This window comes from Leptodactylus fuscus, chromosome 1 (genome assembly GCF_031893055.1).
Source record: "Leptodactylus fuscus isolate aLepFus1 chromosome 1, aLepFus1.hap2, whole genome shotgun sequence".
Classification (NCBI taxonomy): Eukaryota; Metazoa; Chordata; class Amphibia; order Anura; family Leptodactylidae; genus Leptodactylus; species Leptodactylus fuscus.
In genome coordinates this window covers 160,554,325-160,580,827 of record NC_134265.1, presented here as the reverse complement: position 1 = coordinate 160,580,827, position 26,503 = coordinate 160,554,325, and the positions used below count along the sequence as shown (strand labels likewise).

Here is a 26,503-nt window from a genome sequence, read left to right as displayed (position 1 = left end):
TAAAATGTCCGAGGTTCGAAATCCGATTCGAACAGCCGCACACTGTTCGGCTGTTCCAACGGATTTCGAACCCCATTATAGTCTATGGGGGGAAATGCTCATTTCAGGGGTACGCAAAATTCGATAACATTATACTTACCAAGTCCACGAGTGATGGTCGGGCTGGATTCCCCTTGAAGTCTTCTCCCGGCGCAGCGCCCCCGCGGCGTCTTCCGGCTGGAATTTACTCTGCCTAGGCATCGGGGCCTAGGCAGAGCCAACTGCACATGCGCGGTCAGCTCTGCCCGGCCGGCGCCTGAGTAGAGCCGACTGTGCATGCGCAGTCGGCTCTGCCTAGGCTGGATGCCTAGGCAGAGTGAATTCCAGCCGGAAGACGCCGCGGGGACGCTGCACGGAGAAGACTTCTAAAGGTAAGAGAAGAACCAGCGTTGATTGGCAGAATGTATAGCATTCTGCCAATCAACGCTGGTTCTGCATCGAACCTTAAACTTCGAACAGCTAGTAGTGTTCGATCGAGTACGAGTATCTCGAATACCGTAGTATTCGATCAAACACCTACTCGATCGAACACTACTCGCTCATCTCTAACTAGTACCATAATGCCATGAATATATAAGTATATAATATATATATATATATATATATATATATATATATATATATATATATATACACTCACCGGCCACTTTATTAGGTACACCATGCTAGTAACGGGTTGGACCCCCTTTTGCCTTCAGAACTGCCTCAATTCTTCGTGGCATAGATTCAACAAGGTGCTGGAAGCATTCCTCAGAGATTTTGGTCCATATTGACATGATGGCATCACACAGTTGCCGCAGATTTGTCGGCTGCACATCCATGATGCGAATCTCCCGTTCCACCACATCCCAAAGATGCTTATTGGATTGAGATCTGGTGACTGTGGAGGCCATTGGAGTACAGTGAACTCATTGTCATGTTCAAGAAACCAGTCTGAGATGATTCCAGCTTTATGACATGGCGCATTATCCTGCTGAAAGTAGCCATCAGATGTTGGGTACATTGTGGTCATAAAGGGATGGACATGGTCAGCAGCAATACTCAGGTAGGCTTTGGCGTTGCAACGATGCTCAATTGGTACCAAGGGGCCCAAAGAGTGCCAAGAAAATATTCCCCACACCATGACACCACCACCACGAGCCTGAACCGTTGATACAAGGCAGGATGGATCCATGCTTTCATGTTGTTGACGCCAAATTCTGACCCTACCATCCGAATGTCGCAGCAGAAATCGAGACTCATCAGACCAGGCAACGTTTTTCCAATCTTCAATTGTCCAATTTCGATGAGCTTGTGCAAATTGTAGCCTCAGTTTCCTGTTCTTAGCTGAAAGGAGTGGCACCCGGTGTGGTCTTCTGCTGCTGTAGCCCATCTGCCTCAAAGTTCGACGTACTGTGCGTTCAGAGATGCTCTTCTGGCTACCTTGGTTGTAACGGGTGGCTATTTGAGTCACTGTTGCCTTTCTATCAGCTCGAACCAGTCTGGCCATTCTCCTCTGACCTCTGGCATCAACAATGCATTTCCGCCCACAGAACTGCCGCTCACTGGATGTTTTTTCTTTTTCGGACCATTCTCTGTAAACCCTAGAGATGGTTGTGCATGAAAATCCCAGTAGATCAGCAGTTTCTGAAATACTCAGACCAGCCCTTCTGGCACCAACAACCATGCCACGTTCAAAGGCACTCAAATCACCTTTCTTCCCCATACTGATGCTCGGTTTGAACTGCAGGAGATTGTCTTGACCATGTCTACATGCCTAAATGCACTGAGTTGCCGCCATGTGATTGGCTGATTAGAAATTAAGTGTTAACGAGCAGTTGGACAGGTGTACCTAATAAAGTGGCCGGTGAGTGTATATATATAATGAGTTTTCCTGTGTATGTACCTATCTATGAATTCAATCGGCTTATGTACAGTTTCCTGAAAAGTGCCCCCTACATACTGTACAATACCTGCAACACATACCGTATTTTTCGGACTATAAGACGCACCCAGGTTTTAGAGGAGAAAAATAGGGAAAAAAAAATTTCAGGCAAAAAATGGTAAAATATTTAATGTATGGGAGTTGTAGTTTTGGAACAGCTGCAAGGCCACATTGACAGGTGACCCTGCAGCTGTACGGGGATGTATAGGGCGTTTTTTTTTTGTGGGGCCAGGTGTACTTTTTAGATATACCATTTTGGGAAATGTTTATTGCTTAGATCACCTTTTATTTAATTCAGAGGCAAAACAGAGAGAAAAACCCGGCAGTTTAGCACTTTTGATTTTGACGTTCACTGTACATAAAAATATTAGCAGACAGGGCATTTTCAGACACAGGGATACCTAATGTGTATGTTTCACAGTAATGTTATACCTTTATATGTATTCTAGGGAAAGGAGGTGAACTTTTATTTATTTTATTTTTTATTATATTTTTTTAAGTGTTTTTTTTTTTTTTTTTTTTTTTTTTACTATTTTATTATCCCCCGCCTAGGGGGCTTGAACCTGCAATCATTTGATTGCAAGTCCCATAGACGGCAATACAAGTGTATTGCCGTCTATGGGAGATTCTATACATTACTATCGCGGAGTGTCATAGACCAGCCGCGATAGTAATATATATCTATGACAGGCCTGGGAGCCTTCATTAGGCTCCCGGCTGTCATCGAAACAGGTCGGCTCCTGCGGCCTCGCCGTGCAGGAGCCGGCCTGCATCACTAAAGGTATGGGGCTGGTGGGGACCGGCCCCGGGGCTAACTAACTGCCGAGACCTGCGGAGGAGGAGCGGATTTGCAGTATGGCCGCGCTACTGCCACCGCTGGTTTTCTTCAGCGGCAGGAGCGTGGCAATCTGCAGGCCCTGGCAGCTAAGACAGTCCCCGGCATCTGCTGTAATAGACCGGCGGATGCCGGGGAGTGTCTTAGCTGCCGGGGCCTGCAGATTGTCACGCTCCTGCCGCTGAAGAAAACCAGCAGTGGCAGTAGCGCGGCCATGCTGCAAACCCACTCATCCACCCACATTCAGACTATAAGACGCACCCTCATTTTCCTCCGAAATTTGGGGGGAAAAAAGTGCGTCTTATAGTCCGAAAAATACGGTATATATCTAATTCAAGGACCAAGCAGCCATGATGAGTGTGATTGTAAAATCAGGAGCTTCCAAGACAAAACAACTAGAGTGAGAGAGCAAAAAAATGTAGAGAAAAATCATAGGATTACAGTGCGGCATAAGAGAAAGAATTTATGCAGAGCTTTATAAGCTTAGTGAGGCAGAAAATAGATTGGGGTACAGAGAAAATAATATGTCAGTCAATGCAGAGGGTGAAGGCACACGCTTCTACAATGCAGGGACAGTGGTGAGCTCTTTTAACTGCTTCCCTTTCCAAGCTGTTGGTATAACAAGATAACACTGAAATGTCTGCTCCTGCAACTGCTCTAAACACATGTATGAAGATTTGTGTTGTGTCGCTCACACCAATTGTCAGTCAAGTCACTGCTTTCCTATGAGAGCACATGTCCTATCACATCATTTTAATAGTCTGATCTCTGTTATTTATACAGTATATCAGGGCAGAAATCTATTTGTATAGTTTTATACAGTAGATACCCAGCACTAATGCCCACAGTTGGTGCCCACTCCGATGGTGATCATTTTCCCGGGGCCGCATGGGCGCCGCCATTTTGTTGGCAATCGCCGGCACCTGAAGAAAGATCCGGGTTCGGAATCGCATTGTCATGACAGAGGGGAGTCTTGTGAAGGCTCCCCGGCCTGTCATTCACTGGCTTCTATTGCAGGCTACTCTGTGTAGCCTGCAATAGAAGCCATGGTATTTTGCAATGCATTGCAATACATTAGCATTGTAATGCATTGCATTAGTGATAAGACCCTCTGAGGTTCAAGACCCCAAGGGGGTCTAATAAATGCATAGAACTTTTTTTAAAAAAAGTAAAAAAAAAATATTAAAAAAATAAATAAAAAATAATAAAAATTCAAATCACTCCCTTTTCCAAGAACACATATAAAAGTACTGAAATACTGTGAAACAATACATGTTAGGTATCCCTGTGTGTGGAAACACCCACTCTACAAATCTATAAAAAATATTTTCCCATACGGTAAACACTGTAGCAGGAAAAAAAAAGTCAAAAGTGCCAAACTGCTGTTTTTACACTGTTCTGCCTCTGATAAAAATTTGAATAAAAAGTGATCAAAGCAAATGCAATTCCCCAAAATGGTATAACTTAAAAGTATATGGTGACTTTTAGAAAAAAAATTTTGGAACAGTTTTGGATTTTTATTAAGGGGTTAAAATGTAAATAAAACCATATACCGTATTTTTCGGACTATAAGACGCACTTTTTTCCCCCCAAATTTCGGAGGAAAATGAGGGTGCGTCTTATAGTCTGAATGTGGGTTTGCAGCATGGCCGCGCTACTGCCACCGCTGGTTTTCTTCAGCGGCAGTAGCGCGGCAATCCGCAGGCCCCGGCAGCTAAGACAGTCCCCGGCATCTGCTGTAATAGACCGGCGGATGCCAGGGAGTGTCTTAGCTGCCGGGGCCTGCAGATTGCCGCGCTACTGCCACCGCTGGTTTTCTTCAGCGGCAGGAGTGTGACAATACTGCAGGCCCCAGCAGCTAAGACACTCCCCGGCATCCGCCGGCCTATTACAGCAGATGCCGGGGACTGTCTTAGCTGCCGGGGCCTGCGGATTGCCGCGCTACTGCCGCTGAAGAAAACCAGCGGTGGCAGTAGCACGGCCATGCTGCAAATCCGCTTCTCCTCCGCAGGTCCCGGCAGTTAGTTAGCCCCCCCCCGGCCTCATACCTTTAGTGATGCAGGCCGGCTCCTGCACGGCGAGGCCGCAGGAGCCGACCTGTTCTGATGACAGCCGGGAGCCTAATGAAGGCTCCCAGGCCTGTCATAGCTGTATATATTACTATCGCGGCTGGTCTATGACCCTCCGCGATAGTAATGTATAGAATCTCCCATAGACGGCAATACACTTGTATTGCCGTCTATGGGACTTGCAATCAAATGATTGCAGGTTCAAGCCCCCTAGGCGGGGGATATTAAAATAGTAAAAAATAAAAAAAAACACTTAAAAAAAATATAATAAAAAATAAAATAAATAAAAGTTCACCTCCTTTCCCTAGAATACATATAAAAGTATAACATTACTGTGAAACATATACATTAGGTATCCCTGTGTCTGAAAATGCCCGGTCTACACCTGGCCCAACAAAAAAAACGCCCTATACATCCCCGTACAGCTGCAGGGTCACCTGTCAATGTGGCCTTGCAGCTGTTCCAAAACTACAACTCCCATATATTAAATATTTTACCATTTTTTGCCTGAAAATTTTTTTTCCCTATTTTTCTCCTCTAAAACCTGGGTGCGTCTTATAGTCCGAAAAATACGGTATGTGTTGCAGGTATTGTACAGTATGTAGGGGGCACTTTTCAGGAAACTGTACATAAGCCGATTGAATTCATAGATAGGTACATACACAGGAAAACTCATTATATATATGCATGCGTCTTATAGTCCAGTGCGTCTTATAGTCCGAAAAATACGGTACATTTGGTATATGGAATCGTACCGAAACATAGAATACAGGTGACATGTCATTTTGGCTGCACATTGAACACCGTAAAAACGAAGCCCATAAGAACGTCACACAAACGCACTTATTCTTCAGATCCACCCCATTCTCAATTTTTTTCCAGCTTCCCAGTACATTGTACAGAGTAGTTAATGGTGGCAATATGAAGAAAAATTTGTCCCACAAACATTAAGAGCTCATATGGCTCTGAGAGCAGAGAAATAAAAGTTATGGGGTTTGGAAGGTAGGGAGTCATAAATGAAAAACGAAAATCATACAATGCCATCGGCGGGAAGGGGTTAAAGGGGTTATCCATCTTTTCCAAAACTGGTGCAAATGGGATAAAGCAAAAAAATAAGAAGTATTCAACTCTTCTTTTTCCCCAAAATTCCAGCACTGGCACTCTGATTGACCTCCTGGTCTTTGTTTCCAAGCAGAGAGGATGTGACCACTGCATCAAAACAATGGTCATTGCAATCGCCTACTGTATATCTGGATCATGGCTCCCTTCACTGACCAGTAGGACAGCACATCACTGCAGCAGTCACTGCTGTTTGCTTGAATACAGAGACCAAGGGGATTAAATTGTTGGGGAAAGGAGAGGTGAATACTGTTAATTTTTTGTTTTAACATATTTGAAGCATTCATTACTTTTTTTGGATTATCCCTTTAACCTCCTCTTTACGGCTTTTGTAGGCTGCCAAAATTATATAACATGCAAAAGATTTGTCATACTATGAACATTTACTAAGACCCTACTAAGCAACAATGTTTGATGTTAAAATGATATGATGTTGAAAGACGTGCCCACCTCCAGTATAATTTTTTTATTGATTAAAAAATCTTCTACTTTTTGGACAGACAAGGGCCGTAGTCAAGGAGGGGGTGCTGCTTCTAAGTAAAAGAAGACAACAGGGCATGGCTTGGATGAAAAGAGGCCTTGGGAATCTGTCAGGGTTACCCATATGGCCAGTGATTTAGTGTCCCAAATTACTCTGTGACGGAGTAACGCCGGGCGTGTATCACAGCTGTACACGTCGGTGTTACGGCTGACTGCCGAACACTTCCTATTCACTTCAATGGGAGCGCTCGTAACAGCGGCGTTTCCGAGCGCTCCCATTGAAGTGAATGGGAAGTGTTCGGCAGTCTGCCGTAACGCCGGCATGTACAGCTGTGATACACGCCCAGCGTTACTCCGTGTGAATGCCCCCTTATAACACAATCTGCATTAAAAATAAAAAAATAAAAACTCTGATCTAGAGATGATCTCTGGTGCTCCTGGAGCCTCTTGTGTTCAGTGAAGCTGGGAATATACAGTCTCGTTTATCTGTACATGAACCAGAGGTCTAGTGCATGCGCACTGAAGCCATGGTGCGCTTCTCTGGCTTTACTAAAGAACTGCGCTGGTGCAGGGAGTACAGTCAATGGGTAAGTATGAAGCTTTTTTATTGTAAATGTGGCCATGACTTGAGTTATAACAGGGCGATTTGGAACACTAAACCCATGATTTAGTAACCCAAATTGCCCTGATAGATTCCCATTAAAGAAAACCTGTCTCTTGGAAAAAAAAGCTGTCCAATCTGCAGGCAATATATTAAAAACCTGAAACTGCTGAGCAAATTGATATAACTTGTCATTTATACATTGAAATCTTTTCTCTTTCTAAATTGAGAAGTCAAAGAGGTGGTGTTACCAGTAACTGACAGCTAACTCTGTATACGCATTAATCTGTTCAGTATCTCCTGCTCTATAAGCAGCCTACTGATTATAATGCATTTTATATATCATGGTTCCTGTAAAGATGCAACAATTGGAAACACATTTGACCTGCCATCATCTGAGAAAAACCTGATGGTACATTGTCAGACCACCTAAGTTTACACTTAATATAACTATTAGTAAGTGTGGGGCATAGCACTGAAAAGTGAACAGTCATTTAAAGAGGGCCTTTCACCTCCTGGGGCACATGCAGTGTAATACAATGTGAATTCAGCATACTATTGGCTTTCCCGTTCTGTGCCCCGGTGAAGAGCTATCAGTGCCGATACCCCTCTCAATTCAATGCTTTCTAGCAGTGTATTACACCGAATGTGCCCCAGGAGGTGAAAGGTCCTCTTTAAAGTTTTCCTAATTTTTTTTCTAAAACATCCAAGCCAAGCTTCACACAGTTTTCTTCCTAAAACCCATCAAAATATATCCTATATGTAAAGAGCAGCTCTCATACTCAACCCCATTCACCTTGCCAAATATGAACATAGTTTATTGTGGTTAGGTTAGAGCAATGTACATTCTCTATACTCTAATAATTTATCCTCACTGACTAAATGTAGATTTAACACTTATTTTTCATGTGAACCAACTTTTACTACACATTGTGTGGACGTAGAGACCCAGAAGCAATCTCCAATTTAATAGTGTGCCTGTTTATCAAAGATTAGAAGTTGGGGCATTGGGTGCCAGCTTGTCCTAGCTACATCCTGTGGCTTACTGGAAATGCACATTTTCCATTTACTTACCGTAGCTGACAGGACAATAAAATCAGGCTGCAGTTTGTGATTTCTCTCTTCCAGCTTAGGTATATACTACATATCATAGATATTATTAATAGAGATGAGCGAACAGTGTTCTATCGAACACATGTTCGATCGGATATCAGGGTGTTCGCCATGTTCGAATCGAATCGAACACCGCGTGGTAAAGTGCGCCAAAATTCGATTCCCCTCCCACCTTCCCTGGCGCCTTTTTTGCACCAATAACAGCGCAGGGGAGGTGGGACAGGAACTACGACACCGGGGGCATTGAAAAAAATTGGAAAAAGTCATTGGCTGCCGAAATCAGGTGACCTCCATTTTAGACGAATAGTGGATTTCAAATCCGGGTCATATGAGAATGTGAACTTTGTGACTATGAGACAGGGATAGCTGTACAGGCAGGGATAGCTAGGGATAACCTTTATTTAGGGGGGAATGTTATTAAAAATAACTTTTTGGGGCTCTATCGGGTGTGTAATTGTGATTTTTGTGAGATAAACTTTTTCCCATAGGGATGCATTGGCCAGCGCTGATTGGCCGAATTCCGTACTCTGGCCAATCAGTGCTGGCCAATGCATTCTATTAGCTTGATGAAGCAGTGCTGAATGTGTGTGTTTAGCTCACCTACACCTACTACATCAGAGCCGAGGGTGCGCTTGAACCCTTGTGCAGCCTCGGCTCTGCTACATCAGAGCCGAGGGTGCGCTTGAACCCTTGTGCACTCTCTGCTTCATCAAGCTAATAGAATGCATTGGCCAGCGCTGATTGGCCAATGCATTCTATTAGCCCGATGAAGTAGAGCTGAATGTGTGTGCTAATCACACACATTCAGCACTGCTTCATCACGCCAATACAATGCATTAGCCAGTGCTGATTGGCCAGAGTACGGAATTCGGCCAATCAGCGCTGGCTCTGCTGGAGGAGGCGGAGTCTAAGGTCAGACCTGAATGGAGACTGGTGTGGAGCGATCTTAGACTCCGCCTCCTCCAGCAGAGCCAGCGCTGATTGGTCGAGTTCCGTACTCTGTCCAATCAGCGCTGGCCAATGCATCCTATTAGCGTGAACTGAGTTTGCACAGGGGTTCTAGTGCACCCTCGGCTCTGCTACATCAGATTGCTACATCTGATGTAGCAGTGCCGAGTGTGCATCAGATGTGTAGTTGAGCAGAACTGGCTCAGCACTGCTAAGTCTCTGCATTCGCATAGGAATGCATTGGCCAGCCTTCGGCCAATCAGTGCTGGCTCTGCCGGAGGAGGCGGAGTCTAAGGTCGGACCTGAATGGAGACTGGTGTGAAGCGATCTTAGACTCCGCCTCCTCCAGCAGAGCCAGCGCTGATTGGTCGAGTTCCGTACTCTGGCCAATCAGCACTGGCCAATGCATTTCTATGGGGAAAAGTTAGCTTGCGAAAATCGCAAACTGACAGGGATTTCCATGAAATAAAGTGACTTTTAGGCCCCCAGACATGCTTCCCCTGCTGTCCCAGTGTCATTCCAGGGTGTTGGTATCATTTCCTGGGGTGTCATAGTGGACTTGGTGACCCTCCAGACACGAATTTGGGTTTCCCCCTTAACGAGTTTATGTTCCCCATAGACTATAATGGGGTTCGAAACCCATTCGAACACTCGAACAGTGAGCGGCTGTTTGAATCGAATTTCGAACCTCGAACATTTTAGTGTTCGCTCATCTCTAATTATTAACACAATGTGCTCGGTGTTATGGTCAAGTTGTGTCTGATAATATCCAATCTTTTGCTCTATTACAATAATACTAATTCAGAGTGAAATAAACAATCTAATTGGCCTTTAAGTTGAGTATTTTGTTCTTCAGCTTTGTGCCTTCCTTGGTTTCCTCCGCTGTACGGTACAATCAGCTCGGTATTGTCTTTTGATTTGTATTTAGTTGTTTATTGAGCATAGAAATCAAGCGGTCCAGCTTATGTACCCAACAGGCATAAACAGCAACTTGAACAGGCACATTACTGAGAAAAGGCGCCTTACAAATAAGAGATCAGACAATTTTCTAAGACAATTTTCTCCACAGCATACTTCTATCAACATATTTAGATATCTGTGGCAGGTTAATGTAGGCCATTTTCACTTGGCAACCAAATCAATCCCTTGCAACGCAGGCTTCGCTTTCAGACCACTAAAGCCATTTTACAGTTTCTGAAAATGATAAGCCAAAATGAAGATCAGGTTAGAGAAACCTTTGGTGACAGTGTCATTTCAGACAGAGTTTTGCTTTGGCAGTCATCTCATTTTATTCCTTATCAACTTTCTCTACAGAGCCAATTATTTTCTGCTCTAACTCCAGACGACGTCTTGCATAAAAACGTAGGGATGTTCAGAGGTGCGCTCTACGGTGTCACAGGGTTTAGCATTTCAGTGGTTGCATTAACATATTGTATCGGAATGTGCATTTGTTGTGCTAAAGGTAAATGATTGCAGTCATTTATCAATAAGCACTCTCTAAGCTTCAGTCACAATTGAAAAACTGAATGTATGGTACAAGGGACTTTCATCTGACCAAAAAGTCTATACAACACGACTTTTTTTTATTTTTTCAAATTGTTGTCTATGCAGGGCATTTGGAGCGCTCCATCTGACAATGATTTATAATTAAATGACTCAGCAAATAATTTTGTACCGATTTATTTAAAAAAAAAACCTCAAAATGGTACCTTGGATAAGTCACCAAGCAAAGATCTGTGGGTGTACTAGGTGTGGGACCCTCACTGATCTATAACTGATGACCAATTGATGAGTCCAAAAAATCAATTAAAGGCCGGGTGCCCCACGTGACGTACAGTTTGGCCGAAGAGTTTTACAGTCATTGCAAGGTAGATGGGATTCTAGGGAATCTCATCCACACATTGTGTAAACATACGCGCAGAGGACATGCTGCAATTTCCAAAACTGTCGCAGTTTTGGAAATCGCAGCATGTCAATTATACCTATGGAAACGCTGGTGGTTTCCCTTTGGGTATAATGGAAGTAGAAATTTTCTATGAAAAGTGTGTGTTGCAGCCACGGTTTTTCACAAAGCGCTTTTTTGCTGTGGCCCGCTACGTGGGACATTACATTTAGGATGAGTTTAAAGTGATTGTCCATGATTATACAAAAGAAAAAACACCCTTGTCCATAGGATTTGTTTGGTATTGCATCTAAGCCCATTCAGGACTGTGTTGCATTATTAGGGAATGCAAAAGAATGATGGTGGTTCTAAGAAAAGAGCAGCCATTGTTTTCTAGATCTAAATAAACCCTTAACTATAGACTTATCTGGGAAGGCGTATCGATGATCCGTAGCAGTAAGACTCTTTAACGTGACCGTATTTGAGTAGTACAGTCCGTGGGTTAGCTGTACAGTATTTCCTGAGCCCAGCTATGGACCTCTACAATGAACTCTTAGTATTATAGTGCTTTATAATGCTGTGAGCTTCAGAACTACTGTGAATTTTTTTATCCTGTGCTCAAGTGATGCTGAGAGGACAGTAGAGCTGTGGTAGTTCTGAGGCTCAAAGAAACATCAGTATGATGCTTAGAATCTGGTTCAGAAGATCGTGGTAGGGCTTGGAAATACTGACTATATCTCTTGGCCCCAATACAATTGTATGAAAGGCCCCTAAATCAATTATAATGCCACATTCCGGCTTTCCATTATGGAAAAGCAAGAAACCATAAAAAGTATGTTAGTACAGTTCTGCTATAAGTTTGCAGAGATCACAGCTGTTAAGGGAACAGTACTAAGAAATGTTTTGTGAACTGCTTCTATCTAATCATGTTCACATTTTTTACATGAAATTTTCATTGTGTTATTTTGTTTTCACTAAAGTTAATGGAGGAGAAAACAATCAAAAATGTAATCTTTATAAATCTCCTATTTATATAACACCTTGGAGCTGCAGTTTGCAGATGCAGTGGCAGAAAGGGGCCCTTGACCTTAGGGGGCCCGGTGGACTCCTACTTTTTTTTTTTTAATTAGGCCGTTACCTGCTGGGGTAACTCTAGCAGGTAACGATCCCTGCTCTTTCCCACGGCCACCTCTTCTTCCCCTTCAGCCTAAAAGGAGGGCCCCATGCGTCCCATACCACATCACTAATGCTGAACAACATCAGGATGTTGCCAACAGCAAAGTGATATGGCATGTATGGTGCCGCCTGGAGGGTGTGGCAAGTAGCTGTGGCAGGTGCAGGAAGTGGTAAATAGGGCTGCAGCACTTAGAGTATTTGTCGGGCAAAACCTCACAAGGTTCGCTTGGCGGTTTCATTTGGACCAAACATGTAAACTGTTAAACTACACGTAAACTCTTCATAACCCAGAGTATAATGATCAAAGACCTAAGGAAGGTGATCAAACATAAAAAAGAGTGTTAGTCACCTGCCCTGGGGTCTGGCGCCAGTCTTGGGGCTTCCTTGATAATGTCATGGACCACATAGGCCAATAACTGAGCCTCAGTAGTCTTGGTGATGTCATTGAAGAGACCTGTAGACTAGCACCGGAGGTCAGGAGAGGGGAGTAAGGGTCCATTCACACGGAGGAACGTGCTGCGTCACCTGGAACGTATACGGCGTGTGAGATTTTGAGCGCCGTATAAGCTCCCATTGATTTCAATGGGAGCCTGGATCGTATACGCAAAATCACAGCCGCAAAATAACGCGGCGTATACGATCCAGGCTCCCAATCAATGGGAGCTTTTACAGCGCTCAAAATCTCACACGCCGTATACGTGCCTGGTCACGCAGCACATTACTCCGTGTGAATGGACCCTAACACAGGTTTTTATGTTTGATCACCTCTCCTGGGTCTTGGCTTATTATACTCTGGGGCTTAAGAAACCCCAGAGTATCATAATAGTTTGTGAGTGGTAAACCCCCCAAAATTTGTGTTCTATATGCAGGGGCTACATATGGGACATTATGGAGGCCACTATGGTACATTTTACTGTGTGAAGGTGCTACTATGAGGTATTATTTTGTACAGTGGCGTAAGTAGGAATGGCGGGGCCCTGTGGCGAACTTTTGACCCCCCAAACCGACACCGAAGACCTCGAGCAACCCCCTCCTCTGCACTCTATTATGTCCCTTAGTAAGCCCTGCACACAGTATTATGTCCCTTAGTGGCCCCTGCACACAGTGTTATCCCCATAGTGGCCCCTGCACATAGTATTATCCCCCATAGTGGCCCCTGCACACAGTATCATCCCCCATAGTGTCCCCTGCATACAGCATTATCCCCCATAGTGGCCCCTGCACACAGTATTGTACCCCATAGTGGCCCCTGCACACAGTATTATCCCCCATAGTGGCCCCTACACACAGTATTATCCCCCATAGTGACCCCTGCATACAGTATTATCCCCCATAGTGGCCCTTGCACACAGTATAATTTCCCATAGTGGCCCCTACACACAGTATTATCCCCATAGTGGCCCCTGCACACAGTATTATCCCCCATAGTGGCCCCTGCACACAGTATTATCCCCCATAGTGGCCCCTGCACACAGTATTATCCCCCATAGTGGCCCCTGCACACATTATCATCCTCCATAGTGGCCCCTGCACACAGTATTGTACCCCATAGTGGCCCCTGCACACAGTATTATCCCCCATAGTGGCCCCTACACACAGTATTATCCCCCATAGTGACCCCTGCACACAGTATTATCCTCCATAGTGGCCCTTGCACACAGTATTATTTCCCATAGTGGCCCCTACACACAGTATTATCCCTATAGTGGCCCCTGCACACAGTATTATCCCCCATAGTGGCCCATGCACACATTATCATCCTCCATAGTGTCCCCTGCACACAGTATTATCCCCCCCATAGTATCCCCATATGTCCAACTGTGGACACCCATAAACAATTATTATACTCTGGGGTCTTTTCAGACCCCAGAGTATAATAATCGGAGACCTGGGGGAATAAAAACATTAAAAAAAAACAGAAACAGTTGCTTACCTGTCCCCCGGCTCCTAGGCTGTCGGCCGCCGCTCTTGTCCTGCTTTAATGACGTCAGACGTCGCATGACCTGGGAAGCAGGCTCGGGTCATGTGACATCAGAGACGTCAGACATGAATGACAGAGGCCTGGCAGGATCGTGGAGATGTAAGTAACAGTATTTTTTAGGTTCCCTTACCTCTCCCGGTCCGCTGATCATTATACTTGGGGGTCTACTTGTGGGGCCCACGGTGTCACTTGCCGATCCCGGCCCAGCCAGGATCGGCAAGTGAATAGGGCTCGTAATGGCCTATTAAAAAAAAAAAATGCAGTGGTAGCGGCTGTCACCAGGCCGCCTAATGGCCCAGGCCCTGTGGCAGCCGCCTCCGCTGCCTCTATGGTAGTTACGCCACTGATTTTGTATGGAGGTTACTATGGAACATTATACTTGATGAAGGGGCCACTAAACTGTGGGACATTAAACTGAGTGTAATAGGGGCATTATACCATGTGGGGGCCAGCATTTCACCATGTGGGGGCCAGTAAAGGGGAAAGATATGTCGTGTGAGGGTGGGGGGCCCATGTCAAAAGTTTGCTGTGAGGCCCAGTTTTTGCTAGTTCCTTCCTTGTTGCTGATATGGTGTACGTTGGACCTAAAGTTGTCTTCATGTATTTAGAAAAAGTGGCACAGAAAATTTTGGCATTTTAACATCATAATTTCCAATTTACTTACGTCATAAAACTGGGATAAATACATAAATAATGAATCTGTTCCATAGCACTTATATCCATTGCCATCCATATACCTATGACATTTCTATGACAATGACACAAGTCAATGCTTCAGATCATGAATATAGTTCTGAGACATTCAGCTGCAGCCTTTTCCTTCCAACACTTTCTACATATATGCTCTTATTTACGGTATATATAAAGCTCAATGACAAATATGAGGTGACATATGCTTAACAATTTAATAGCATAGTAACAAATACATGGATACATTTGCAAATAATATCATCAATACTGTTATCTAATGCAATATTTATATATGATTTATAAAACATATTTAATTAAAACGGTTTTGCATTCTCATTTTACATACTGTATAATTGGTTTGGAGACTATCTCATAAAGTGGGGAAGGATTAATGTTCAAACTCATTTTCTGAACCGTCATACTATCTCTATTGGATTTTCAGACTTTAAAGGGAACACTCATATGTCCTTGGAATAAAAGAAACATTAAACAATTTAGATTTTTATTATAAAATTCATAAAAAATGCAAGTATAATGAAGCATAAATTATATACAATGATCAATAAAATCCAACTTCCAATCCCGCAATACAGCTCAGGAAAAAAAAGGATGCAGATTTTAGATATAAATGCAGATAGCAGCTATCTTTAGGATCAATTCAAAGAATTCACTTTTTCCATATATTATAACAAAGAGTCAGTTTCCTTTGATCTTTGTGCAAATACAACAGATACATCTGTGAGGGAATCCAACAACATGGACTATACCATAGCAATAATAAAGCATCATATATGGCAACAGGGCACGTTCACCTGGTTTGGGAGAGGTACCATCTTTAAAATGAATATTTTTCCACGATTCCTATACCTCTTACAGACACTGTCCATCCACGTTCCCCTTTCCTTCTTTCGGGCCTTGTCCTCCATTCAGTTGGATTTCATATAGTGGGGTAAGTCAGTGAGAGTCAGCAGAGCCCTTTTTTTCTCATCCTAAACGTAGTGGTGTCCTAGCCCTCTGAGATCTCAAATTACTACTATTTTGCTGCCCATTTAACTAGGATAGTGGACTGGTGTAGACATGGCTCACTAAAACCGTGGGTTTACATTGAACAAGCCTTTTCACCACTGCCGCTACAGACGATTCCATGGCTTGAATCTCCTCTATTGTCATCTCTTCCACCCCACAATTGGCCTGACCCTTAGAATTTGTGCCCAGCGCTTGGTTCATGCTCATTCACTCCCATTTGACTCTATATGCTACCCCCTCTTGGCCAACCTTAAGAAAACTCTGGCTTATAGATTCCCCTCTATAAAATGGGGTAAGTAATGGCTAAACAGAGGATAGTGATAGTTTAGCAAATTGGACAAGTGATTGGTTTGCCTATAGAGATTTGTTTTAGGGCTGTTTGAAACTGCGGAGTATTTGAGTATTAATCTCATTGTTCAAAGTGATGCATGCCAGAAAACTGGTGCAATTCCAGAGATGCCTTTGAGAGGTAAATGTAAGGTTTTAATCATAGAGGATGTTAGTCTCAGATGCTGGGATGAAGGATGAGGGAGAAGATGTAGGGAATAGGGTTGAGCGATCGGGATCGGAAATGTTCAGACTCCGATCAGCGATTGAGTAAATTTCACGATCACGATTGGAATTTCGATCCCGATCTTTTCCGGCGGGATCAAGGTCGGAGGTTATTTCCCACAATGCTTGGCTACTGGCCAATCATTGTGGAAAAAGCTATAGTATCAGATGAGCAAGTACTATTCTAAACTCCCGTTTCGAATAGCACGCACCCATAGGAATGAATGGAAGCGGCCGGCACGCAGACTTTGCCGGCGTCCGGCCACTTAACCCCCTGCGTGCCAGCTGCATCCATTCATTCCTATGGGAGTGTACTACTTTTCTGTTTCCTCCCTGCTGTGCTGTATACTCGGCTCTGCTACATCTCAGATGTAACAGAGCTGAGTATATGGTAAAACAGGGACGAAGCAGAAGAGTGGCAGGCTGCAGTAAATCACTCTGTGCTGCGCTGCTGTGAGGACGACGAGGGACTCGCCATATAATAAGCCATGGCTGAAGTTCGTGAGTAGATAGATACTATTGTACATTGACTTGTCTATCTACTCTTCTGCTTCGTCCCCTGCAGGGACAAAGCAGAAGAGTAGATAGACAGTCAGATAGACAAGTCAATGTACAGTTATGGAGATGTAGCAGAGTCCAGTATATGGAGCATCAGGGAGGAAACAGAAGAGTAGATAGTATCTATCTACTCACGAATTTCGCTCAACTTACCTGTACAGAAGTGCTGCCGCTCCCCATTTTTCTTGCTCCTCTTTTCTCTCTCATTGACATGCCTTCAGAGCGCCCTGCATGCCCTGGCCTCCCTAGACTAGTGTTAGAGATGCTGGTAGAAGGTGGGGCTTGTGGCTTAGGAGAGTGTGGGCGGGTACTGGGAGGGGAGACGTGAGCAATGCACTCATGTCTCCCTGCCCACACTCTCCTGAGCCACAACAAGCCCCACCTACTGCCATCATCTCTAACACTAGCCTAGGGAAGTGGGGGCGTGTACGGCGCCCTGAAGGCATGTCAATGAGAGAGGACTGCAAGGTGGACAGCTTTATAGATCAGGGTTATAAGTTTAATATGTATTTTATAGTGGACAGGAAACAGTGCAGTGACTGGTCCAGTCTGGAGGTATCCATGTAGCAAACTAATAGATGAGCCTTGTCCTTTTCTCCATATAGATTATAGAGGGGAAATTTTATTGAGGAGAGGACAGATTAGTAGGGAGTTGCAGTAGTCAAATCTAGAGTAAATCAGGGTGACTATAATTGTTTTTAATGTTTTCATGGTAAGGAAATGGAGGTTTCTGGTGCAGGTTGCATGAATGTGCAAGTGATTAAATATGTTTGTGTCAAACATGACCCCAAGACAGTGGGCATGCTGCCTTACAGTTTTGGTAAATGGAAAAATCAGGATTATGTCAGTTATCAAATGGAGGAAACAGCAGTAGTTCACTTTTTGAAAGCTTAAAGAGGACCTTTAACCTCCTGGGGCACATTAAATTTTATACACCGCTAGAATTGAGTGCACTATCGGCTTTCCCGTTCTGTGCCCCTGGTGAAGAGCTATCAGTTCTGGTACCGTAGCTCTTCACTGTCAGAAGGGCGTTTCTGACAGTCAGTCAAGAACGCCCATCCTCACAGCAGCGTCTATTGCACTGTACTGTGAGAGGGGGCGTTGCTTACCACCCAGCAATGACACTGAATGCCCCCTCCACTCCTGATAGTACTCTTTCCTAGACGAGTACTGGGGGGGGGGGGCTACTCACAGCTCAGCGTCATCGCATGTGCCCCAGGAGGTGAAAGGTCCTCTTTAAGATAGAGGGAAGACATGATATTAGAGACAGTGTACAGACAATCACTGGTCTACTTAGAAGAGGAGGGAACCTAGCACTGAGCCCTGAGGAACACTAACGTCAAGGGGAAGAGGAGAAGAGACAAAGACAGCAAATGATACACTGAATGTATGGTCAGAGAGATAGGCAAAGAACCAAGAGAGAGCAGTGTCCTCGAGGGCAATTAACTGGAGCATATTGAGGAAGTCTACACAGTTAAACACTGCAGAGAGATCCCAAAGAATAAGTAGAGAATAGTTAATATTAGATTTAGCTGTCAGGAGATTATTGGAGACTTTTATAAGGGCAGTTTTAGTAGGGTACAGAGTGTTGAAACCAGATTGCAAGAAGAGAATCATTCTGAAACTTTGGAGATGAATGGAGGATGAGAGACAGGTCAGAAGTTAGCAGTACAGGACAGGTAAAGAGAGGATTTTTTTCCAGCAGTATGTTTGAATGAGGAGGAAGACATCCTAGAAGAAAGGTTAAATATTTCAGTGAGATCCAGTCTCAGGGAGCAGAGACTGGACAAGGTGTGAAGGGACATGGTCAGAATTGCTGGTACTAGGGAAATAAGATGAAAGCAGCTGAGAGACTTCTTCTGTACTTGGATCAATGGATATGAGTAAACAGCATGAAGTGTGGTAGGGAAGGGTAACAATGTCAATGGGCAATTAGTTACTGATAGGCTTGTTTGGTGAGTTGAAAGACAAAGTTATATGTTTTGAGCTTGAACCTAAAGTGAAACAACCAGTACAATTCCAATAACTGTGGTAACATATCATCCACTATAATATGTTTGTGGGCTCCATTGTAAATACATGTACATATTTAATATGTACAATCTATTTTTCTATAGGTTGCAGGACTGGAAAACCACACACAAACGAAGGATACAAGGTAAGGCACTCTATTTCTTGGATTATTTTTATTGTTTAGGAATAGTCGTTGATATGAAATATTATGTTGTAAATATTTTGATTTACAATTAACTGCTCTTAACTTGTATTGTCTTTAGAAAGGAGACAGCAATAAGGTTAGCAGGCTTTTCCCGACTGCTGTCATGAGGCTGGAGTGGGGACCCCTCACTGTGTAATCCATTTAAAGGGTTTTCAGTTGTTACTGTTATCAAGAGAAAATCAGTGAGGGTTTTATCAGCAGTTTGAGACACCAGCAGTTGTGCGAGTGCCATGATATTTTCAGCATTTACATGTGCACAGCCTCATCTCATAGAGTAGAATTGGCAAGGCTGGAATTATGGTCACTATAAAATAGACAACGTACAGTACAATGCAAATCAAATCAAACAGGCTTTATTGGCACGTCCGAATAGATATTTGGCATTGCCAAAGCTAGTAAAGTGGGGAGGGGGAGCTGGAATCAAGGGGGAGAGTATGGGGGGTTGGGTGGGTGATTTGAAGTATAACAGTTCGTGGAGTCTCATCTTCCTCTTAGTTGGTGACAGCTATATGGGGGGGTGATTTGGGGTATAACAGTCCGTGGAGTCTCATCTTCCTCTTAGTTGGTGACAGCTGTATGGGGGGGGGGTTATTTGAGGTATAACAGTCCATGGAGTCTCATCTTCCTCTTGTTTGGTGACAGCCGGACACGTATTGAGCAGCGATCTCCACAGTGGCCTCTTCTTCTCCCAGTAGGATGTAAAGTTTCCTCTTCTCGTCTGCAGATATGAAGTCTGGGATGTGGGCAGAGAGTCTTTGGTAGTAGACGGCCCTCACAGCTGAGTATTTGGTGCAGTGTAGCAAGAAATGGGCCTTGTCTTCTAGGGCCTCCTGGTCACAGTGCTGGCACAGTCTGTTCTCCCGTGGCTTGTACATCTGCCTGTGTCGCCCCATATCCATCTCCAGGTTGTGGGCGCTCAGTCTGTACCGGCTCAGGGTCTGTCTGTGTTTGAGGTGGCGTATTCTCTCCAGGTAGGTGGCCATGGTGTAGTCCCTTTGCAGTGACTGGTACACAGTGAGTTTCTTGGAGTTATTTATTGCGCTTCTCCATTCCTCGATGTACCGCTCTCTGTCTCTCTCAATGACTCCTTTTATTTGAGCCTTGTTCAGGGCATGTTGCGGGTTTTGGCTTGGCAGATGGCTGATGCTTGGTTGGGGGGTATCGGGTCTGCTCAGGGCTCTGTGGCCTAGCCAGGCTTGGTGCTGGTAAGAGCCAGGGCTGCTGCCCTGTATGTGTCTCCAGAATTATAGCGCCCTCTTCTGTATGGTGAGCCATAGGGGGAGTCTGCCTAGCTCTGCCCGGCATCCCATGTTGGAGGTGCTGAGGTGGACATGGAGGAGGTACTTGCAGAACTCCAGGTGGAAGGTCTCTCTTGGGCTGGAATCCCACTTTGACTGGTCTGGGTAGGTGGCTGGGCCCCAAAGCTCACTGCCATAGAGAAGGATTGGAGCGATGACTGCATCAAATATCTTCAGCCAGACCCTCACCACTGGTTTGAGGTGATACAGTTGTCTTCTGATGGCGTAGAAGGTTCTGCAGGCTGTTCCTTTCAGGGTTTCCATTGCTGCTTTGAAGCTTCCTGATTGGCTGAGCTCCAGGCCCAGGTAGGTGTAGCTGTTGGTTTTCTCCAGTGTGGAGCTGTTTAGTGTGAATTTTGGGGTGGGGGCTTTGTTATGGCCCTTCTTTTGAATTACCATGACTTTGGTCTTCTTGTGGTTGATGGGTAGGGCCCATGTGGTGCTGAATTTTTTAAAGCACTGACAGGCTTTCTTGGAGGTCTTTCTCGGTGGGGAACAGGAGTAGGAGGTCGTCGGCGTATAGCAGAAATTTCACCTTACGGTCGTTCAGGGCGAGGCCTGGGGTTGGTGAGGCCTCTAGGGCTGTAGCCGGTTCATTGATGTAGATGTTGAAGAGCGTTGGGCTCAGGCTACAGCCTTGTCTGACCCCTCGGGCCTTTTGGAAGTATGCTCTCCTTTTCCCATTCACTTTCACACTGCACTGCTTTCTGGTGTAGGAGCTCTTGATGACGTCATACGTTCTCCCTCCTATTTTAGGCTCTAGGAGTTTCAGGAGCAGGCCTGGGTGCCATACTGAATCAAACGCCTTCTTAAAGTCCACGAAGCAGGCGAATATCTCACCTCTTCTGGAGTTGTGGACGTGGGTCTTGATGATGTTGTGCAGGGTGTAGATATGGTCTGTGGTGTGGTGGTTTGGCATGAACCCTGCTTGGCTCTTGCTGACAACCCCGTGTTGTGTGAGGAAGGTGAGGATTCTGTTATTGATGATGCTGTTGAACAGTTTCCCCAGTGTGCTGCTGACACAGATCCCTCTGTAGTTGTTGGGGTCATAATGGTCTCCATTCTTATAGATGGGGTTATGAGGCCTTTGTTCCAGTCTTGGGGGAGGTGTCCGCTGTTGAGGATGAGGGTGAGTAGTTTTGCCAGTGCCGCGTGTATTGCTGGAGAGCTGTATTTGATCATCTCTGGTAGGATGCCATCAGGGCCACTGGCCTTTTTGCCTTTCAGCAGGGCAATTCTTTCCTGTATGTCTTTTATGGTGATTGGTGAGTCCAGAGGGTTTTGGAAGTCCTTGATGACTTTCTCCATATCCCTTAGTTTGGTGGTTTTATGTTGCTGTTCTGGGGTTAGGTCTTCTTCAGGGATGTTTTTGTACAGACCTCTGAAATAGTTGAGCCAGATGTTGCCGTTTTGGATGTGGAGGGAGATTTTCTTGGGCTTTGTGCCCATATGGTGTCAGGTCTCCCAAAATGAGCTGTCCTGGAGGGAGAGTGACTGTACTTGCACAATTGCTGCATTCCCTTCAAATAGCTGATTGGCAGGGTCCTGGGTGTTGGATCCCACCAACCTCTTATTGATGACCTATCCTGAGCAAGGAACTGGAGTGCTCCTTTAGGGGACCCCCACAGATAAGCTATTTCCAAGAGCATGTATCTTCTAGCATGATTTATATGCTGGACCCTGCACTGCTTACCGACCGTATTCATGATAAGGGCAGTTGTAAGTACTATAACTGAATCCCCTTCAAAGCTATGGGACACCATTGATGCAACCATAATTGCTGCTATCAAGAATATGCCATAGCAATTGGCTAGGGGGCCCCATTTAAATTTTGTATCAGGAAAGTAGTTATAATTATACCACTGGCAGCAATATAGAGCTTTTGAACAAGAGTGTCCCCTTGATACAGGGAGAGTGTCGCTCCTGTGGCCAAGGTCACAGCTATGACAAACCAGTTGTCTTATTGTCTCTCTTTGTTTAGCAGCTAACAGTCACTGAATAGAGAAAGAGACAGTCAGACACAATAGGAGATTCAGACAGATGAAGTATTTCTGGCATGTGTGGAGGCAAGAAATAGGGTTATTTGGCCCTTCGCCCCATAACAGTTTTTGACAGGTTTGCCTCCATTGGAGGTATACCACTGATTATATCGACCCATTCATCAACAAATTTGATCTGAATATTTGATAAAGTTATTTATTACACTTACTTATATTCCATTCCTTATATAGCCATCATATTCCACAGCGCTTTACAGATATTGTGAGTCACTGTCCCATATAGGGGTCACAATCTACATTCCCTATCAGTATGTCTTTGGTGTGTGGGAGGAAACCAGAGTACCCCCACGCAAACACGAGGATAACATATAAACTCATTGTAGATGTTGCCCTTGGCAGGATTTGAACCTAAGATCCAGCGCTGCAAGACTGCAGTGTTAACCACTGAGCCACCATGCTGCCCAAGTTATAACATATGATATAAAAACATATGACATCTCATAAGATTACACTTAGCTAAAACAATAGTAAGATTTATTGTATGGTTTATTGAAGCAAGTTATACACTAGCAGAGACGAGCTTGTTAACTATTGGTAAACACTTACTTTTTGTGATAGGCAGTCTGAAACAACGCGTTCCTGTCTTTGGGAGGTCATATGTTAAGGCTGGAAAATAAATGTACTGAAAACTAAGAAGAAATTGAATTTTTCAAAGAATGATTTATTTTAGCAGTGTGTTTTTCACCTGAAAGTAAATGAAAAAAATGACTTCAATGTAGAATCTCGGAAACTGTTTCTTAAAGTCTATGATTGAAGACTTTTTTTGAAGAGAGTGAGCTGAGGACATTATCTAAAATTCACGTCAGCTGCTGCGCAGTCATCAGATATCCATGTACAATTTTACAATTGAGCAAAATAAATTATATATTTAGATGGATGTGGGCACAGCTGTCAGCGCAGTATTGGGTTAGTCTTTAGGCAGGTTCTTAAATATGAATGCCTTAGAAACTGTCAGGCTGAAATCATTACAATGGCTATTTTTGGCTGTGCTATTAATGCTCTTTTAACTGCTCTACCACATAATGTGACATACCCAATGTGGTCAATGTAACAATAAGAATATTTCTAAACCATAAAATAATTGATTTTGAGTCCATATTTTTAGCTTAAATAATTTAAACACTGTATCTGCTTGTCTGGATGAGATCAAATTGCACTACATTGTTGGAGGATTTGTGCTTTGCTCCTTTTATTCTGAAGATCAGGTGTTGGTAGCTCTTCAAGTTCAGAGCTGAACTGGCGTTATCCATGAAGCATGACTTTCAAGGCTATCTTTATAGCCTGCAACATCATTTGTACAGAATGCAGTGTTTTTGTTTGTTTTCCTTTCTATATTTTAAAAATGACTTTTTGATTTCTATATAGTCATACCCATATAAAAGCATTTTTTTTTTTTGAGATGACATCATTTTTAATAGCACCATTTTGGTATGTGTATGATGTATTGAATAATTTATGATTTTTATGTGATGGAGTTTGAAAAAATGACAATTTTGCCACTGCTTTGTGAATTTTGTTTATATGGTGTTTCCAATGCAGCTGAAATACACTCATTCATAAAAAATATAAGACACCAAAAGGGAGTTCAATTGAAATGTTCTATTTATGAATGTAGTGGTGATATACACTCACCGGCCACTTTATTAGGTACACCTGTCCAACTGCTCGTTAACACTTAATTTCTAATCAGCCAATCACATGGCGGCAACTCAGTGCATTTAGGCATGTAGACATGGTCAAGACAATCTCCTGCAGTTCAAACCGAGCATCAGTATGGGGAAGAAAGGTGATTTGAGTGCCTTTGAACATGGCATGGTTATTGGTGCCAGAAGGGCTGGTCTGAGTATTTCAGAAACTGCTGATCTACTGGGATTTTCACGCACAACCATCTCTAGGGTTTACAGAGAATGGTCCGAAAAAGAAAAAACATCCAGTGAGCGGCAGTTCTGTGGGCGGAAATGCGTTGTTGATGCCAGAGGTCAGAGGAGAATGGCCAGACTGGTTCGAGCTGATAGAAAGGCAACAGTGACTCAAATAGCCACCCGTTACAACCAAGGTAGCCAGAAGAGCAGCTCTGAACGCACAGTACGTCCAACTTTGAGGCAGATGGGCTACAGCAGCAGAAGACCACACCGGGTGCCACTCCTTTCAGCTAAGAACAGGAAACTGAGGCTACAATTTGCACAAGCTCATCGAAATTGGACAATTGAAGATTGGAAAAACGTTGCCTGGTCTGATGAGTCTCGATTTCTGCTGCGACATTCAGATGGTAGGGTCAGAATTTGGCGTCAACAACATGAAAGCATGGATCCATCCTGCCTTGTATCAACGGTTCAGGCTGGTGGTGGTGGTGTCATGGTGTGGGGAATATTTTCTTGGCACTCTTTGGGCCCCTTGGTACCAATTGAGCATCGTTGCAACGCCAAAGCCTACCTGAGTATTGTTGCTGACCATGTCCATCCCTTTATGACCACAATGTACCCAACATCTGATGGCTACTTTCAGCAGGATAATGCGCCATGTCATAAAGCTGGAATCATCTCAGACTGGTTTCTTGAACATGACAATGAGTTCACTGTACTCCAATGGCCTCCACAGTCACCAGATCTCAATCCAATAGAGCATCTTTGGGATGTGGTGGAACGGGAGATTCGCATCATGGATGTGCAGCCGACAAATCTGCGGCAACTGTGTGATGCCATCATGTCAATATGGACCAAAATCTCTGAGGAATGCTTCCAGCACCTTGTTGAATCTATGCCACGAAGAATTGAGGCAGTTCTGAAGGCAAAAGGGGGTCCAACCCGTTACTAGCATGGTGTACCTAATAAAGTGGCCGGTGAGTGTATGTAAGTGATTACAATATTAGAAGAAAAGGATAAGCTTATTGGGGAAACTGAACAATTGAAAGGAGACTCTAGTACCTTGTTGGGCTGCCTCTAGTCTGGATATAATAAGATATGTTACGGTTGGGCATGGAGGCATTTTGTATGGTACCCTGTGACACATTTGCCCATAGGTGTTGCAGCTGGGCATCCCAGCTGGTTCCATAAATTCTTGGTTATCAGTACATTTGGGCACCAAGCAGACCAAGAAAGTGTTGCAATCTCACAGAAACATTTCTGAGAAATCCTTCTTGGTGCCACTTTTGCTCAAACAATCATCTCTACTAGCGGCCTGTCTGTTTCGTACTGAGCCGGTTTGTGTGTCCTCACATAACCACTATTCCCATCACCTCGTAACAGTTAGATCAGAACAGCCTAGATGGCTAGATTACCATTCTGGTTCCTATCAGTTCAGTCATCTCTTCTAAACAGGTACACTACCCAAAAACTGGCCATGTGACATCCGTTTTTTTTAAAGAACATCACACAGTAGAATTAATTTCACAGAATTGGTGAATGGGGGCTATTCACATGACCATCATTGTGACAATGCACTGTCAAAATATAGGTCATGTCCCATTTTCATGGATCCCTCCATACACTGAAATGTACGGGGGATCTGTGAACGGATGCCTGTTGGCTGCTATACAGCCATAAAAAGTTGACTTTTTTTTCCATGGCCGTTTTACAACTCTTGCATCTAGCATTACACCCTGTTGTGGCAAGACACACTGTGAAATAAAACCACACGTGTAATCACTTAAATATCTGCCTGAGAAAAAAATGCATGCTGGATGAGAGCTGCGGTATTCATATATTTCTATCTCGGTCTGTCATTTACTTTTTTTTATCAATGAGTGCAATATGTTAACTTTATTCTGTGGATATAAAACACTAGAATGGGCAAATAACAATATAAAAAAGTAGTGTGGAATACCAATAATATACAAAAAAGACCAAGCACCAAAAATTATAGCACAATGTAAAAATGTATAATTTATTGATACGTAAGTATAAAATATATGTATATTGACACAGGACAAGTAGAG

The 26,503-nt window shown here is 43.9% G+C and overlaps 1 protein-coding gene across 34 annotated transcripts in view; it reads left to right on the top strand.

The window, feature by feature from the left end:
• Positions 1–26,503, top strand: part of PTPRD (protein tyrosine phosphatase receptor type D) — a 1,471,303-nt gene that overhangs the window by 1,020,225 nt on the left and 424,575 nt on the right. For all 34 annotated transcript variants that reach the window (XM_075278421.1, XM_075278482.1, XM_075278474.1 and 31 more), the window contains one exon: positions 19,111–19,151. The gene's annotated coding sequence lies outside the window, so the exon portion shown is untranslated. The remainder of the gene's footprint in view (positions 1–19,110; positions 19,152–26,503) is intronic.